Below are 17,500 nucleotides of genomic sequence, written 5' to 3' on the forward strand. Positions count from 1 at the left end.
AGATACACAGATAGATAGATAGATTGATACACAGATGGATGGATAGATACACAGATGGATAGATACACAGATAGATAGATACACAGATGGATAGATAGATACACAGATGGATGGATAGATACACAGATGGATAGATAGATACACAGATGGATGGATAGATAGATAGATACACAGATGGATAGATAGACAGATAGATAGATACACAGATGGATAGATAGACACACAGATGGATAGATAGATACACAGATGGATGGATAGATAGATAGATACACAGATGGATAGATAGATACACAGATGGATAGATAGATACACAGATGGATAGATAGATACACAAATGGATAGATAGATAGATAGATAGATACACAGATGGATAGATAGATACACAGATGGATAGATAGATACACAGATGGATAGATAGATAGACTAATAGATAGACAGACGGATGGATGGATGGATAGATAGATACACAGATAGATAGATAGATAGATAGATAGATGGATAGATAGATACACAGATGGATAGATAGATACACAGATGGATAGACAGATACACAGATGGATAGATAGATGGATGGATGGATAGATAGATAGATACACAGATAGATGGATAGATGGATAGATGGATAGATAGATAGATGCACAGACAGATAGATACACAGATAGATTGATGGCTAGATAGATGGATGGATGGATAGATACACAGATGGATGGATAGATAGATAGATAGATACACAGATGGATGGATAGATACACAGATGATAGATAGATACACGGATGGATGGATAGATAGATAGATAGATAGATACACAGATGATAGATAGATAGATAGATACACAGGTGGATGGATAGACACACAGATAGATAGATAGATAGATAGATAGATAGATAGATACACAGATGGATAGATAGATACACAGATAGATAGACTAATAGATAGACAGACGGATAGATAGATACACAGATAGATAGATAGATAGATATATACACAGATGGATAGATAGATACACAGATGGATAGATAGATAGATACACAGATGGCTAGATAGATGGATGGATGGATAGATATACAGATAGATAGATAGATAGATAGATAGATAGATAGATAGATAGATAGATAGATAGATATATAGATAGATAGATAGATAGATAGATATGTAGATAGATAGATAGATAGATAGATAGATAGATAGATAGATAGATAGATAGATAGATACACAGATGGATAGATAGATGGATGGATGGATAGATACACAGATAGATAGATAGATAGATAGATAGATAGATAGATAGATAGATACACAGATGGATAGATAGATAGATAGATACACCGATAGATAGATAGATAGATAGATAGATAGATAGATAGATAGATAGATAGATAGATGCACAGACAGATAGATACACAGATAGATTGATGGCTAGATAGATGGATGGATGGATAGATACACAGATGGATAGATAGATACACAGATAGATTGATGGCTAGATAGATGGATGGATTGATAGATACACAGATGGATAGATAGATACACAGATGGATAGATAGATAGATAGATAGATAGATAGATAGATAGATAGATACACAGATGGATAGATAGACAGACGGATGGATGGATAGATAGATACACAGATAGATAGATAGATAGATAGATAGATAGATAGATAGATAGATAGATAGATAGATAGATAGATGCACAGATAGATAGATAGATGCACAGACAGATAGATAGATAGATAGATAGACAGACAGATAGATAGATAGATAGATAGATAGATAGATAGATAGATAGATAGATAGACACATAGATAGATAGATAGATGCCACAGCATCACACGCGGTACAAGAGACAGTCCTGTTGGTGAACATTTCTCTGACTCTGGCCATAAGATGAACGATCTGAGGGTTGCCATACTCAAAGGTAATCTTAAAACCCCGAAAGAGAGACGGTTGCATGAATACAAATTTATGCAACTGTTCGGGACACTTAGCAGTGGCCTAAACAGAGATCGAAATTTTATGAGTCATTACTGACACTAGTGAACTCTCTTCCCATGAGCGCTATAGGCCATGTCGGTACATGCTGTGCTATATGTATGCACACACAGATGTCTCTCACACATACTTATACTCCTTGTTTTTCCATCCATATACACCAATAGGGACCACATAGTATCCACACACACTTTTAGTTGTGCTACCAACTCTCACATTTCCACACCCACCCACACCATTTATATCCCCTCTCACTCCACACACACCTTGTGTAGAGCACTGTTTATACTGTGGGCTCTCCATTCATTTTTATTCACACTGATACACATACACACTTTTTCTTCACTTGCTTTCAGTAACCTTTTGACACCTCCAGCCATAAAACACATCCACACCGGGGGAAGGAACAGCACAGATAACATTCCAAGAGACACTGTTTTTAAGTATACCTTTTGCTTCATTCATTGTAACATCGCCGGAAGAAGAGATCAGTGTATCTCGAAAGCTCGCACAAATAAAAGCATTTCGTTAGCCACAGAACGGTATCGTCTATTTATTTTTTGATTATATATATATATATATATATATATAAAAAAAAAAATATATATATATATATACAATGATTACACATTGCATGTGCTTTGCACACCAGTGCTGGGTGCACACTCCCTTGTGGTGACTGCAAAGGGTTCTGGGAAACCGAAGCCCAGTGCATGCTGGATATACCCTGCCTGCAGAAAGATGGTTGCTGTTAATGAAAGATGCCTGCAGCAAGATGGCCACTGTTCCAGTTCAATACCTGCAGCAAGATGGCTGCCAAACAGGGTATATATACAATACCGGCAGTAAGATGGCTGTTGTCTCTATAACCCCTATAATGTGCCTGTAGTAAGATGGCTGCTGTCTCTATAACCCCTATAATGTGCCTGTAGTAAGATGACTGCTGTCTCTATAACCCCTATAATGTGCCTGTAGTAAGATGGCTGCTGTCTCTATAACCCCTATAATGTGCCTGTAGTAAGATGGCTGCTGTCTCTATAACCCCTATAATGTGCCTGTAGTAAGATGACTGCTGTCTCTATAACCCCTATAATGTGCCTGTAGTAAGATGGCTGCTGTCTCTATAACCCCTATAATGTGCCTGTAGTAAGATGGCTGCTGTCTCTATAACCCCTATAATGTGCCTGTAGTAAGATGGCTGCCGCATGCATCTTAGAGAAACATATACCACTTTTTTGCTTAAATCTCCCCTTTTTTGGGGATTTGGGGTTAAAACGTTGCCCAATTACCTCTCACATTCCATTGATGTCCAACCCAAAGAGCGGACGCGTCCTTCCATTTCAGAGCATTGAAATGACGCTACTATGCACCACTGCTGACCCTACAGATTTTAATGGGATCGTCCTTTAAAATTCAGTATGGCCTTTTTGCACGCATCAATAACCCCACAGACATCAGTAGGACCACCCCATGACACACATCTTAATGCACCTCCTAAACTGTAATGGGATCACCCTCTTACATACAACACCCCCCTATACACTTTAATGGGGTCACCGTGTGTATCCACGTCATCCCTATATGAGACAGACTTCCATGGGGTCCCTCCCTTGTACACACCCACTGCCCTTAGAGTTTAATAGGATCGCAAGATCTGTGACCCCATACACTTCTGTAGGGTCACCCTGTCATCCACACGTGACTCGCCCTGCAAATGTTTGTAGGGCATGGGGGGGCGGCCAACTCCAGGCCTCCAGGGCCACCAACAGGTCAGGTTTCAAAAATATCCCTGCTTCAGCACAGGTGGCTCAGCCGTTGGCCGATGATTGAGTGGGTGTCAGTCATTGACTGAACCACTGATTGAGCCACCTGTGCTGAAGCAGGGGTATCCTTACAACCTGACCTGAGTCAGCCCCCCCTCGTCTATGGGTTCACCCCATTAAAAGTCAGGGTCACTGTCCCACACACACGTCACCCTATAAGCTGTAGGATAAACCTTATTATATCACGCCCTGGTCACGAGGGGGAGGGGTGGCGTCCGAAGGGTGGACCACATTACCCAGAATCCCGCAGGCCCAGCAGTACTCCATTAATCTGATTAGGATTCCCGGCTGTTCCCCTGAGAGATTAGGGGATTAGAGAGGGTGTCTCCGGAGCGGAGAAATGCCGGCCAAGAAGCAAGGTACCTTATGGGGCGTTCTCCCGCCCGTTACACCCGCCTTACTGATCTTACAAGAGGGGGTGGACTTATACTAGGGGTCATGGGGTGTTCTTATAAAGGGGGTGTTCCTATAATATGGGAATGGGGTGTTTTTATAAAGGGGGTGTCCTTATGATATGGGAATGGGGTGTTCTTATAAAGGGGGTGTTCCTATAATATGGGAATGGGGTGTTCTTATAAAGGGGGTGTTCCTATAATATGGGAATGGGGTGTTCTTATAAAGGGGGTGTCCCTATGATATGGGAATGGGGTGTTCTTATAAAGGGGGTGTCCTTATGATATGGGAATGGGGTGTTCTTATAAAGGGGGTGTTCCTATAATATGGGAATGGGGTGTTCTTATAAAGGGGGTGTTCCTATAATATGGAAATGGGGTGTTCTTAGAAAGGGGTGTTCCTATAATATGGGAATGGGGTGTTCTTATAAAGGGGGTGTCCTTATGATATGGGAATGGGGTGTTCTTATAAAGGGGGTGTCCTTATGATATGGGAATGGGGTGTTCTTATAAAGGGGGTGTCCTTATGATATGGGAATGGGATGTTCTTATAAAGGGGTGTTCCTATAATATGGGAATGGGGTGTTCTTATAAAGGGGGTGTTCCTATAATATGGGAATGGGGTGTTTTTAGAAAGGGGTGTTCCTATAATATGGGAATGGGGTGTTCTTATAAAGGGGGTGTCCTTATGATATGGGAATGGGGTGTTCTTATAAAGGGGGTGTCCTTATGATATGGGAATGGGGTGTTCTTATAAAGGGGGTGTCCTTATGATATGGGAATGGGGTGTTCTTATAAAGGGGGTGTTCCTATAATATGGGAATGGGGTGTTCTTATAAAGGGGGTGTTCCTATAATATGGAAATGGGGTGTTCTTAGAAAGGGGTGTTCCTATAATATGGGAATGGGGTGTTCTTATAAAGGGGGTGTCCTTATGATATGGGAATGGGGTGTTCTTATAAAGGGGGTGTCCTTATGATATGGGAATGGGGTGTTCTTATAAAGGGGGTGTTCTTATGATATGGGAATGGGATGTTCTTATAAAGGGGTGTTCCTATAATATGGGAATGGGGTGTTCTTATAAAGGGGGTGTTCCTATAATATGGGAATGGGGCATTCTTATAAAGGGGGTGTCCTTATGATATGGGAATTGGGTGTTCTTATAAAGGGGTGTCCTTATGATATGGGAATGGGGTGTTCTTATAAAGGGGGTGTTCCTATAATATGGGAATGGGGTGTTCTTATAAAGGGGGTGTTCCTATAATATGGGAATGGGGTGTTCTTATAAAGGGGATGTCCTTATGATATGGAATGGGATGTTCTTATAAAGGGGGTGTCCTTATGATATGGGAATGGGATGTTCTTATAAAGGGGTGTTCCTATAATATGGGAATGGGGTGTTCTTATAAAGTGGGTGTTCCTATAATATGGGAATGGGGCATTCTTATAAAGGGGGTGTTTCTATAATATGGGAATGGGGCGTTCTTATAAAGGGGGTGTCCTTATGATATTGGAATGGGGTGTTCTTATAAAGGGGGTGTCCTTATGATATGGGAATGGGGCGTTCTTATAAAGGGGGTGTCCTTATGATATGGGAATGGGGCGTTCTTATAAAGGGGGTGTCCTTATATGGGAATGGGGCGTTCTTATAAAGGGGGTGTCCTTATGATATTGGAATGGGGTGTTCTTATTAAGGGGGTGTCCTTATGATATTGGAATGGGGTGTTCTTATAAAGGGGGTGTCCTTATGATATGGGAATGGGGCATTCTTATAAAGGGGGTGTTCCTATAATATGGGAATGGGGTGTTCTTATAAAGGGGGTGTTCCTATAATATGGGAATGGGGTGTTCTTATAAAGGGGGTGTCCTTATGATACGGGAATGGGGTGTTCTTATAAAGGGGGTGTCCTTATGATATGGGAATGGGGTGTTCTTATAAAGGGGGTGTTCCTATAATATGGGAATGGGGTGTTCTTATAAAGGGGGTGTTCCTATAATATGGAAATGGGGTGTTCTTAGAAAGGGGTGTTCCTATAATATGGGAATGGGGTGTTCTTATAAAGGGGGTGTCCTTATGATATGGGAATGGGGTGTTCTTATAAAGGGGGTGTTCCTATAATATGGGAATGGGGTGTTCTTATAAAGGGGGTGTTCCTATAATATGGAAATGGGGTGTTCTTAGAAAGGGGTGTTCCTATAATATGGGAATGGGGTGTTCTTATAAAGGGGGTGTCCTTATGATATGGGAATGGGGTGTTCTTATAAAGGGGGTGTCCTTATGATATGGGAATGGGGTGTTCTTATAAAGGGGGTGTCCTTATGATATGGGAATGGGATGTTCTTATAAAGGGGTGTTCCTATAATATGGGAATGGGGTGTTCTTATAAAGGGGGTGTTCCTATAATATGGGAATGGGGTGTTTTTAGAAAGGGGTGTTCCTATAATATGGGAATGGGGTGTTCTTATAAAGGGGGTGTTTCTATAATATGGAAATGGGGTGTTCTTAGAAAGGGGTGTTCCTATAATATGGGAATGGGGTGTTCTTATAAAGGGGGTGTCCTTATGATATGGGAATGGGGTGTTCTTATAAAGGGGGTGTCCTTATGATATGGGAATGGGGTGTTCTTATAAAGGGGGTGTTCTTATGATATGGGAATGGGATGTTCTTATAAAGGGGTGTTCCTATAATATGGGAATGGGGTGTTCTTATAAAGGGGGTGTTCCTATAATATGGGAATGGGGCATTCTTATAAAGGGGGTGTCCTTATGATATGGGAATTGGGTGTTCTTATAAAGGGGTGTCCTTATGATATGGGAATGGGGTGTTCTTATAAAGGGGGTGTTCCTATAATATGGGAATGGGGTGTTCTTATAAAGGGGGTGTCCTTATGATATGGGAATGGGGTGTTCTTATAAAGGGGGTGTCCTTATGATATGGGAATGGGGTGTTCTTATAAAGGGGGTGTCCTTATGATATGGGAATGGGGTGTTCTTATAAAGGGGGCGTTCCTATAATATGGGAATGGGTTGTTCTTATAAAGGGGGTGTCCTTAAGATATGGGAATGGGATGTTTTTATAAAGGGGGTGTTCCTATAATATGGGAATGGGGCGTCCTTATAAAGGGGGTGTCCTTATGATATGGGAATGGGGCGTCCTTATAAAGGGGGTGTCCTTATGATATGGGAATGGGATGTTCTTATAAAGGGGGTGTCCTTATTATATGGGAATGGGGTGTTCTTATAAAGGGGGTGTCCTTATGATATGGGAATTGGGTGTTCTTATAAAGGGGGTGTCCTTATGATATGGGAATGGGGTGTTCTTATAAAGGGGGTGTCCTTATGATATTGGAATGGGATGCTCCTATAAAGGGGGTGTCCTTATGATAATGGAATGGGGTGTTCTTATAAAGGGGGTGTCCTTATGATATGGGAATGGGGGGTTCTTATAAAGGGGGTGTCCTTGTGATATTGGAATGGGGTGTTCTTATAAAGGGGGTGTCCTTATGATATGGGAATGGGGGGTTCTTATAAAGGGGGTGTCCTTATGATATTGGAATGGGATGCTCCTATAAAGGGGGTGTCCTTATGATATGGGAATGGGGTGTTCTTATAAAGGGGGTGTCCGTATGATATTGGAATGGGGTGTTCTTATAAAGGGGGTGTCCTTATGATATTGGAATGGGATGCTCCTATAAAGGGGGTGTCCTTATGATATCGGAATGGGATGCTCTTATAAAGGGGTGCTCCTGTTAAATTGGAAAGGGGTGTTCTTATAAGGGGGGGGGGTCTCCCCAGCAGACACGCAGACTGTGCTACACCTTATGGAGCAGACGTTAATACTCGATCACACTCTACATGTCAAAGCAGAAAATCTCATCAGCATCTTTCAGAGCAATTTGTTCCAGGCTCTGCTAGGTAAGGGCGCGGGGGGGGGGGGGTGCAGTGTAAGAGCGGGGGGGGGGGGGGCGCAGTGTAAGAGCGGGGGGAGGGGGTTGCAGTGTAAGAGCGGGGTGCGGGGGGGTGCAGTTTAAGAGCGCGGGGGGGAGTGGGGTGCAGTGTAAGAGCGCGGGGGTGTGTGCAGTGTAAGAGCGGGGGGGGCGCACTGTAAGAGCGCGGGGGGGTGCAGTGTAAGAGCGCTGGGGGGGGGGTGCAGTGTAAGAGCGCAGGGGGGAGCAGTGCAAGAGCGCTGAGGGGGGGTGCAGTGTAAGGGCGCGGGGGGGTGCAGTGTAAGAGTGAAGGGGGGGTGCAATGTAAGAGCGTAGGAGGGGGGTGCAGTGTAAGAGCGTAGGAGGGGGGTGCAGTGTAAGAGCGTAGGAGGGGGGTGCAGTGTAAGAGCACGGGGGGGGGTGCAGTGTAAGAGCGCTGGGGGGGTGCAGTGTAAGAGCGTAGGAGGGGGGTGCAGTGTAAGAGCGCGGGGGGGTGCAGTGTAAGAGCGTAGGAGGGGGGTGCAGTGTAAGAACGTAGGATGGGGGTGCAGTGTAAGAGCGCTGGGGGGTGCAGTGTAAGAGCGAAGGGGGGGTGCAATGTAAGAGCGTAGGATGGGGGAGCAGTGTAAGAGCGCTGGGTGTGGGGGGAGCAGTGTAAGAGCTCTGGGTGTGGGGGGAGCAGTGTAAGAGAGCTGGGTGTGGGGGGAGCAGTGTAAGAGAGCTGGGTGTAGGGGGGGGGGAGCAGTGTAAGAGAGCTGGGTCTGGGGGGAGCAATGTAAGAGAGCTGGGTGTAGGGGGGGGAGCAGTGTAAGAGCGCTGGGTGTGGGGGGAGCAGTGTAAGAGCGCTGGGTGTGGGGGGAGCAGTATAAGAGCGCTGGGTGTGGGTGGAGCAGTGTAAGAGCGCTGGGTGTGGGTGGAGCAGTGTAAGAGCGCTGGGTGTGGGGGGAGCAGTGTAAGAGTGCTGGGTGTGGGGGGAGCAGTGTAAGAGCGCTGGGTGTGGGGGGAGCAGTGTTAGAGCGCTGGGTGGGAGGGAGAGCAGTGTAAGAGCGCTGGATGTGTGGGGGGGAGCAGTGTAAGAGCACTGGGTGTGGGGGGAGCAGTTTAAGAATGCTGGGTGTGGGGGGGAGCAGTGTAAGAGCGCTGGGTGTGGGGGGAGCAGTGTAAGAGCGCTGGGTGTGGGGGGAGCAGTGTAAGAGCGCTGGGTGTGGGGGGAGCAGTGTAAGAGCGCTGGGTGTGGGGGGAGCAGTGTAAGAGCGCTGGGTGGGAGGGAGAGCAGTGTAAGAGCGCTGGGTGTGGGGGGGAGCAGTGTAAGAGCGCTGGGTGTGGGGGGGAGCAGTGTAAGAGCACTGGGTGTGGGGGAGAGCAGTGTAAGAGCGCTGGGTGTGGGGGAGCAGTGTAAGAGCGCTGGGTGTGGGGTGTAGTAGTGTAAGAGCGCTGTGCGCGCGGTGTAGTAGTGTAAGAGCGCTGTGCGTGGGGTGTAGTAGTGTAAGGGCGCTGTGAGCGGGGTGTAGTAGTGTAAGAGCGCTGTGCGCGGGGTGTAGTAGTGTAAGAGCGCTGTGCGCGGGGTGTAGTAGTGTAAGAGCGCTGGGTGGGGGGAGCAGTGTAAGAGCGCTGGGTGTGGGGGGGAGCAGTATAAGAGCGCTGGGTGGGGGGGGAGCAGTGTATGAGCGCTGGGTGTGGGGGGGAGCAGTGTAAGAGCGCTGGGTGTGGGGGGAGCAGTGTAAGAGCGCTGGGTGTGTGGGGGAGCAGTGTAAGAGCGCTAGGTGTGGGGGGGAGCAGTGTAAGAGCGCTGGGTGTGGGGGGAGGAGCAGTGTAAGAGCGCTGTGTGTGGGGGAGCAGTGTAAGAGCGCTGGGTGTGGGGGGGATTAGTGTAAGAGTGCTGGGTGTGGGGGAGAGCAGTGTAAGAGCGCTTGGTGTGGGGGGGAGCAGTGTAAAAGCACTGGGTGTGGGGGGAGCAGTGTAAGAGCGCTGGGTGTGGGGGGGAGCAGTGTAAGATCGCTGGGTGTGGGGGGGAGCAGTGTAAGAGTGCTGGGTGTGGGGTGTAGTAGTGTAAGAGCGCTGTGCGCGGGGTGTAGTAGTGTAAGAGCGCTGTGCGCCGGGTGTAGTAGTGTAAGAGCACTGTGCGTGGGGTGTAGTAGTGTAAGAGTGCTGTGCGTGGGGTGTAGTAGTGTAAGAGTGCTGTGCGCGGGGTGTAGTAGTGTAAGAGTGCTGTGCGCGGGGTGTAGTAGTATATGAGTGCTGTGCGCGGGGTGTAGTAGTGTAAGAGCGCTGTGCGCGGGGTGTAGTAGTGTAAGAGCGCTGTGCGCAGGGTGTAGTAGTGTATGAGTGCTGTGCGCGGGGTGTAGTAGTGTAAGAGCACTGTGTGTGGGGTGTAGTAGTGTAAGAGCGCTGTGTGTGTGATATAGTAGTGTAAGGGCGCTGTGCGTGGGGTGTAGTAGTGTAAGAGCGCTGTGCGCGGGGTGTAGTAGTGTAAGAGTACTGTGCGTGGGGTGTAGTAGTGTAAGGGCGTGTGCACGGGGTATATTAGTGTAAGAGCGCTGTGCGCGGTGTGTAGTAGTGTAAGAGCGCTGTGCGCGGTGTGTAGTAGTGTAAGAGCGCTGTGCGCGGGGTGTAGTAGTGTAAGAGCGCTGTGCGCGGGGTATAGTAGTGTAAGAGCGCTGTGCGCAGGGTGTAGTAGTGTAAGAGCGCTGTGCGTGGGGTGTAGTAGTGTAAGAGCGCTGTGCGCGGGGTGTAGTAGTGTAAGAGCACTGTGCTCGGGGTATATTAGTGTAAGAGCGCTGTGCGCGGGGTGTAGTAGTGTAAGAGCGCTGTGCGCGGGGTGTAGTAGTGTAAGGGCGTGTGCGCAGGGTATATTAGTAAGAGCGCTGTGCACGGGGTGTAGTAGTGTAAGAGCGCTGTGCGCGGGGTGTAGTAGTGTAAGGGCGCTGTGCGTGGGGTATATTAGTGTAATAGCGCTGTGCGCGGGGTGTAGTAGTGTAAGAGCGCTGTGTGCGTGGGGTGTTGTAGTGTAAGAGCGCTGTGCGCAGGGTGTAGTAGTGTAAGAGCGCTGTGCGCGGGGTGTAGTAGTGTAAGAGCGCTGTGCGCAGGAAGTAGTAGTGTAAGAGCGCTGTGCGCGGGTGTAGTAGTGTAAGGGCGTGTGTGTGGGTTATATTAGTGTAAGGGCACTGTGCGCGGGGTGTAGTAGTGTAAGAGCGCTGTGCGCGGAATGTAGTAGTGTAAGAGCGCTGTGCGCGGGGTATATTAGTATAAGAGCTCTGTGCGCGGGGTGTAGTAGTGTAAGAGCGTTGTGCGCAGGGTGTAGTAGTGTAAGAGCACTGTGCGCGGGGTGTAGTAGTGTAAGAGCGTTGTGCGCAGGGTGTAGTAGTGTAAGAGCACTGTGCGCGGGGTGTAGTAGTGTAAGAGCGCTGTGTGCTGGGTGTAGTAGTGTAAGAGCGCTGTGCACGGGCTGTAGTAGTGTAAGAGCGCTGTGCGCTGGGTATATTAGTGTAAGAGCACTGTGCGTGGGGTGTAGTAGTGTAAGAGGACTGTGCGCGGGGTGTAGTATTGTAAGGGCGCTGTGCGCAGGGTGTAGTAGTGTAAGAGCGCTGTGCGCGGGGTGTAGTAGTGTAAGAGCACTGTGCGCGGGGTATATTAGTATAAGAGCTCTGTGCGCGGGGTGTAGTAGTGTAAGAGCTCTGTGCATGGGGTGTAGTAGTGTAAGAGCGCTGTGCGCAGGGTGTAGTAGTGTAAGAGCGCTTTGCGCGCGGTGTAGTAGTGTAAGAGCGCTGTGCGGGGTGTAGTAGTGTAAGAGCACTGTGTGCTGGGTGTAGTAGTGTAAGAGCGCTGTGCGCGGGGTGTAGTAGTGTAAGAGCGCTGTGCGCAGGGTGTAGGAGTGTAAGAGCGCTGTGCGCAGGGTGTAGTAGTGTAAGAGCTCTGTGCGCGGGGTGTAGTAGTGTAAGAGCTCTGTGCGCAGGGTGTAGTAGTGTAAGAGCTCTGTGCGCGGGGTGTAGTAGTGTAAGAGCGCTGTGCGTGGGGTGTAGTAGTGTAAGAGCACTGTGTGCTGGGTGTAGGAGTGTAAGAGCGCTGTGCGTGGGGTGTAGTAGTGTAAGAGCGCTGTGCGTGGGGTGTAGTAGTGTAAGAGCACTGTGTGCTGGGTGTAGGAGTGTAAGAGCGCTGTGCGCGGGGTGTAGTAGTGTAAGAGCGCTGTGCGTGGGGTGTAGTAGTGTAAGAGCGCTGTGCGCGGGTGTAATAGTGTAAGAGCGCTGTGCGCGGGGTGTATTAGTGTAAGAGCCCTGTGCGCGGGGTGTAGTAGTGTAAGAGCACTGTGTGCGGGGTGTAGGAGTGTAAGAGCGCTGTGCGTGGGGTGTAGTAGTGTAAGAGCGCTGTGCGTGGGGTGTAGTAGTGTAAGAACGCTGTGCTTGGGGTGTAGTAGTGTAAGAGCACTGTGTGCGGGGTGTAGTAGTGTAAGAGCACTGTGCGCGGGGTGTAGGAGTGTAAGAGCGCTGTGCGCGGGGTGTAGTAGTGTAAGAGCGCTGTGCGCGGGGTGTAGTAGTGTAAGAGCGCTGTGCGCGGGGTGTAGGAGTGTAAGAGCGCTGTGTGCGGGGTGTAGTAGTGTAAGAGCGCTGTGCGCGGCTGTAGTAGTGTAAGAGCGCTGTGCGCGGGGTGTAGTAGTGTAAGAGCACTGTGCGTGGGGTGTAGTAGTGTAAGAGCGCTGTGCGCGGGGTGTAGTAGTGTAAGAGCGCTGTGCGCGGGGTGTAGTAGTGTAAGAGCACTGTGCGCAAGGTATATTAGTGTAAGAGCGCTGTTCGCATGGTGTAGTAGTGTAAGAGCGCTGTGCGCAGGGTGTAATAGTGTAAGAGCACTGTGCGTGGGGTGTAGTAGTGTAAGAGCGCTGTGTGCGGGGTGTAGTAGTGTAAGAGCGCTGTGCGTGGGGTGTAGTAGTGTAAGAGCGCTGTGCGAGGGGTGTAGTAGTGTAAGAGCGCTGTGCGCAGGGTGTAGTAGTGTAAGAGTGCTGTGCGCGGGGTGAAGTAGTGTAAGAGCGCTGTGCGCAGGGTGTAGTAGTGTAAGAGCGCTGTGCGCGGGGTGTAGTAGTATAAGAGCGCTGTGAGCAGGGTGTAGGAGTGTTAGAGCGCTGTGTGCGGGGTGTATAAGTGTAAGAGCGCTGTGCGCGGGGTGTAGTAGTGTAAGAGCGCTGTGCGCAGGGTGTAGTAGTGTAAGAGCACTGTGCACGGGGTGTAGTAGTGTAAGAGCACTGTGCGCAGGGTGTAGTAGTGTAAGAGCGCTGTGCGTGGGGTGTAGTAGTGTAAGAGCGCTGTGCACTGGTGTAGTAGTGTAAGAGTGCTGTGAGCGGGGTGTAGTAGTGTAAGAGCGCTGTGCGCTGGGTGTAGTAGTATAAGAGCGCTGTGAGCGGGGTATACTAGTGTAAGAGCGCTGTGCACAGGGTGTAGTAGTGTAAGAGCACTGTGCACGGGGTGTAGTAGTGTAAGAGCACTGTGCGCAGGGTGTAGTAGTGTAAGAGCGCTGTGCGTGGGGTGTAGTAGTGTATGAGCGCTGTGCACTGGTGTAGTAGTGTAAGAGCACTGTGCGCGGGGTGTAGTAGTGTAAGAGCGCTGTGCGCGGGGTGTAGTAGTATAAGAGCGCTGTGAGCGGGGTATACTAGTGTAAGAGCGCTGTGCGAGCGGGGTGTAGTAGTGTAAGAGCGCTGTGCGCAAGGCGTATAAGTGTAAGAGCGCTGTGCGCGGGGTATAGTAGTGTAAGAGCACTGTGCGCGGGGTGTAGTAGTGTAAGAGTGCTGTGCGTGGGGTGTAGTAGTGTAAGAGCACTGTGCGCGGGGTGAAGTAGTGTAAGAGCGCTGTGCGCGGGGTGTAGTGTAAGAGCGCTGTGCGCAGGGTGTATAAGTGTAAGAGCGCTGTGCGCGGGGTGTAGTAGTGTAAGAGCGCTGTGCGCGGGGTGTAGTAGTGTAAGAGTGCTGTGCGCGGCTGTAGTAGTGTAAGAGCGCTGTGCGCGGGGTGTAGTAGTGTAAGAGCGCTGTGCGCGGGGTGTAGTAGTGTAAGAGCGCTGTGCGCAGGGTATATTAGTGTAAGAGCACTGTGCGCAGGGTGTAATAGTGTAAGAGCGCTGTGCGCGGTGTGTAGTATTGTAAGAGCGCTGTGCGAGCGGGGTGTAGTAGTGTAAGAGCGCTGTGCGCAGGGTGTATAAGTGTAAGAGCGCTGTGCGCGGGGTGTAGTAGTGTAAGAGCGCTGTGCGCGGGGTGTAGTAGTGTAAGAGTGCTGTGCGCGGGGTGTAGAAGTGTAAGAGCGCTGTGCGCGGGGTGTAGTAGTGTAAGAGCACTGTGCGTGGGGTGTAGTAGTGTAAGAGCACTGTGCGCTGGGTGTAGTAGTGTAAGAGCGCTGTGCGCAGGGTGTATAAGTGTAAGAGCGCTGTGCGCGGGGTGTAGTAGTGTAAGAGCGCTGTGCGTGGGGTGTAGTAGTGTAAGAGCGCTGTGCGTGGGGTGTAGTAGTGTAAGAGCGCTGTGCGCGGTGTGTAGTAGTGTAAGAGCGCTGTTTGCAGGGTATATTAGTGTAAGAGCGCTCTGCGCAGGGTGTAATAGTGTAAGAGCGCTGTGCGTGGGGTGTAGTATTGTAAGAGCACTGTGCGCGGGGTGTAGTAGTGTAAGGGCACTGTGCGCGGGGTGTAGTAGTGTAAGGGCACTGTGCACGGGGTGTAGTAGTGTAAGAGCGCTGTGCGCGGGGTGTAGTAGTGTAAGAGCGCTGTGCGCGGGGTGTAGTAATGTAAGAGCGCTGTGCGCGGGGTGTAGTAGTGTAAGAGCGCTGTGCGCGGTGTGTAGTAGTGTAAGAAGGCTGTGCGCGGGGTGTAGTAGTGTAAGAGCGCTGTGCGCGGGGTGTAGTAGTGTAAGGGCACTGTGCGCGGGGTGTAGTAGTGTAAGGGCACTGTGCACGGGGTGTAGTAGTGTAAGAGCGCTGTGCGCGGGGTGTAGTAGTGTAAGAGCGCTGTGCGCGGGGTGTAGTAATGTAAGAGCGCTGTGCGCGGGGTGTAGTAGTGTAATAGCGCTGTGCGCGGGGTGTATAAGTGTAAGAGTGCTGTGCATGGGGTGTAGTAGTGTAAGAGCGCTGTGCGCGGGGTGTAGTAGTGTAAGAGCGCTGTGCGCGTGGTGTAATAGTGTAAGAGCGCTGTGCGCGGGGTGTAGTAGTGTAAGAGCGCTGTGCGTGGGGTGTAGTAGTGTAAGAGTGCTGTGCGCAGGGTGTAGTAGTGTAAGAGTGCTGTGCGCGGGGTGTAGTAGTGTAAGAGCGCTGTGCGTGGGGTGTAGTAGTGTAAGAGTGCTGTGCGCGGGGTGTAGTACTGTAAGAGCGCTGTGCGCGGGGTGTAGTAGTGTAAGAGTGCTGTGCGCGGGGTGTAGTAGTGTAAGAGCGCTGTGCGCGGGGTGTAGTAGTGTAAGAGCGCTGTGCGCAGGGTGTAGGAGTGTAAAAGCGCTGTGCGTGGGGTGTAAGAGCACTGGGTGTGGGGGGAGCAGTTTAAGAATGCTGGGTGTGGGGGGGAGCAGTGTAAGAGCGCTGGGTGTGGGGGGAGCAGTGTAAGAGCGCTGGGTGTGGGGGGAGCAGTGTAAGAGCGCTGGGCGTGGGGGGAGCAGTGTAAGAGCGCTGGGTGTGGGGGGAGCAGTGTAAGAGCGCTGGGTGGGAGGGAGAGCAGTGTAAGAGCGCTGGGTGTGGGGGAGAGCAGTGTAAGAGCGCTGGGTGTGGGGGAGCAGTGTAAGAGCGCTGGGTGTGGGGTGTAGTAGTGTAAGAGCGCTGTGCGCGGGGTGTAGTAGTGTAAGAGCGCTGTGCGTGGGGTGTAGTAGTGTAAGGGCGCTGTGCGCGGGTGTAGTAGTGTAAGAGCGCTGTGCACAGGGTGTAGTAGTGTAAGAGCGTTGTGCGCAGGGTGTAGTAGTGTAAGAGCGTTGTGCGCAGGGTGTAGTAGTGTAAGGGCGCTGTGCGCGGGGTGTAGTAGTGTAAGAGTGCTGTGCGCGGGGTGTAGTAGTGTAAGATCGCTGTGCGCAGGGTGTAGTAGTGTAAGAGCGCTGTGCGCGGGGTGTAGTAGTGTAAGAGCGCTGTGCGCGGGGTGTAGTAGTGTAAGAGCGCTGTGCGTGGGGTGTAGTAGTGTAAGAGCGCTGTGCGCAGGGTGTAGTAGTGTAAGAGCGCTGTGCGTGGGGTGTAGTAGTGTAAGAGCGCTGTTCGCAGGGTGTAGTAGTGTAAGAGCGCTGTGCGTGGGGTGTAATAGTGTAAGAGCGCTGTGCGCGGGGTGTAGTAGTGTAAGCGCGCTGCGCGCGGGGTGTAGTAGTGTAAGAGCGCTGTGCGTGTGGTGTAGAAGTGTAAGAGCGCTGTGCACGGGGTGTAGTAGTGTAAGAGCGCTGTGCGCGGGGTGTAGTAGTGTAAGAGCGCTGTGCGCGGTGTGTAGTAGTGTAAGAAGGCTGTGCGCGGGGTGTAGTAGTGTAAGAGCGCTGTGCGCGGGGTGTAGTAGTGTAAGGGCACTGTGCACGGGGTGTAGTAGTGTAAGGGCACTGTGCACGGGGTGTAGTAGTGTAAGAGCGCTGTGCGCGGGGTGTAGTATTGTAAGAGCGCTGTGCGCGGGGTGTAGTAATGTAAGAGCGCTGTGTGCGGGGTGTAGTAGTGTAATAGCGCTGTGCGCGGTGTGTATAAGTGTAAGAGCGCTGTGCGCGGGGTGTATTAGTGTAAGAACGCTGTGCACGGGGTGTAGTAGTGTAAGAGCGCTGTGCGCGGGGTGTAGTAGTGTAAGAGCGCTGTGCGCGGGGTGTAATAGTGTAAGAGCGCTGTGCGCGGGGTGTAGTAGTGTAAGAGCGCTGTGCGTGGGGTGTAGTAGTGTAAGAGTGCTGTGCGCGGGGTGTAGTAGTGTAAGAGTGCTGTGCGCGGGGTGTAGTAGTGTAAGAGCGCTGTGCGCGGGGTGTAGTAGTGTAAGAGCACTGTGCATGGGGTATATTAGTGTAAGAGCGCTGTGCGCGGGGTGTAGTAGTGTAGAGCGCTGTGCGCAGGGTGTAGTAGTGTAAGAGCGCTGTGCGTGGGGTGTAGTAGTGTAAGAGTGCTGTGCGCGGGGTGTAGTAGTGTAAGAGCGCTGTGCGCGGGGTGTAGTAGTGTAATAGCGCTGTGCGCGGGGTGTAGGAGTGTAAAAGCGCTGTGCGTGGGGTGTAGTAGTGTAAGGGTGCTGTGCGTGGGTTGTAGGAGTGTAAGAGCGCTGTGCGCGGGGTGTAGTAGTGTAAGAACACTGTGCACGGGGTGTAGTAGTGTAAGAGCGCTGTGCGTGGGGTGTAGTAGTGTAAGGGCGCTGTGCGCGGGTGTAGTAGTGTAAGAGCGCTGTGCACAGGGTGTAGTAGTGTAAGAGCGTTGTGCGCAGGGTGTAGTA

The 17,500-nt window shown here is 50.4% G+C and overlaps 1 long non-coding RNA gene across 1 annotated transcript in view; it reads left to right on the top strand.

The window, feature by feature from the left end:
* The first annotated feature begins 4,097 nt into the window (after window positions 1-4,097).
* The window catches only part of LOC142476416 (uncharacterized), a 14,734-nt gene continuing 1,331 nt past the window's right edge, over window positions 4,098-17,500 (top strand). Inside the window, exons 1-2 of the long non-coding RNA XR_012791657.1 lie at window positions 4,098-4,173; window positions 8,004-8,120. This is a non-coding gene — a long non-coding RNA (uncharacterized LOC142476416). The remainder of the gene's footprint in view (window positions 4,174-8,003; window positions 8,121-17,500) is intronic.

Source organism: Ascaphus truei, unplaced genomic scaffold, assembly GCF_040206685.1.
Source record: "Ascaphus truei isolate aAscTru1 unplaced genomic scaffold, aAscTru1.hap1 HAP1_SCAFFOLD_1586, whole genome shotgun sequence".
In the NCBI taxonomy this organism is placed as follows: domain Eukaryota; kingdom Metazoa; phylum Chordata; class Amphibia; order Anura; family Ascaphidae; genus Ascaphus; species Ascaphus truei.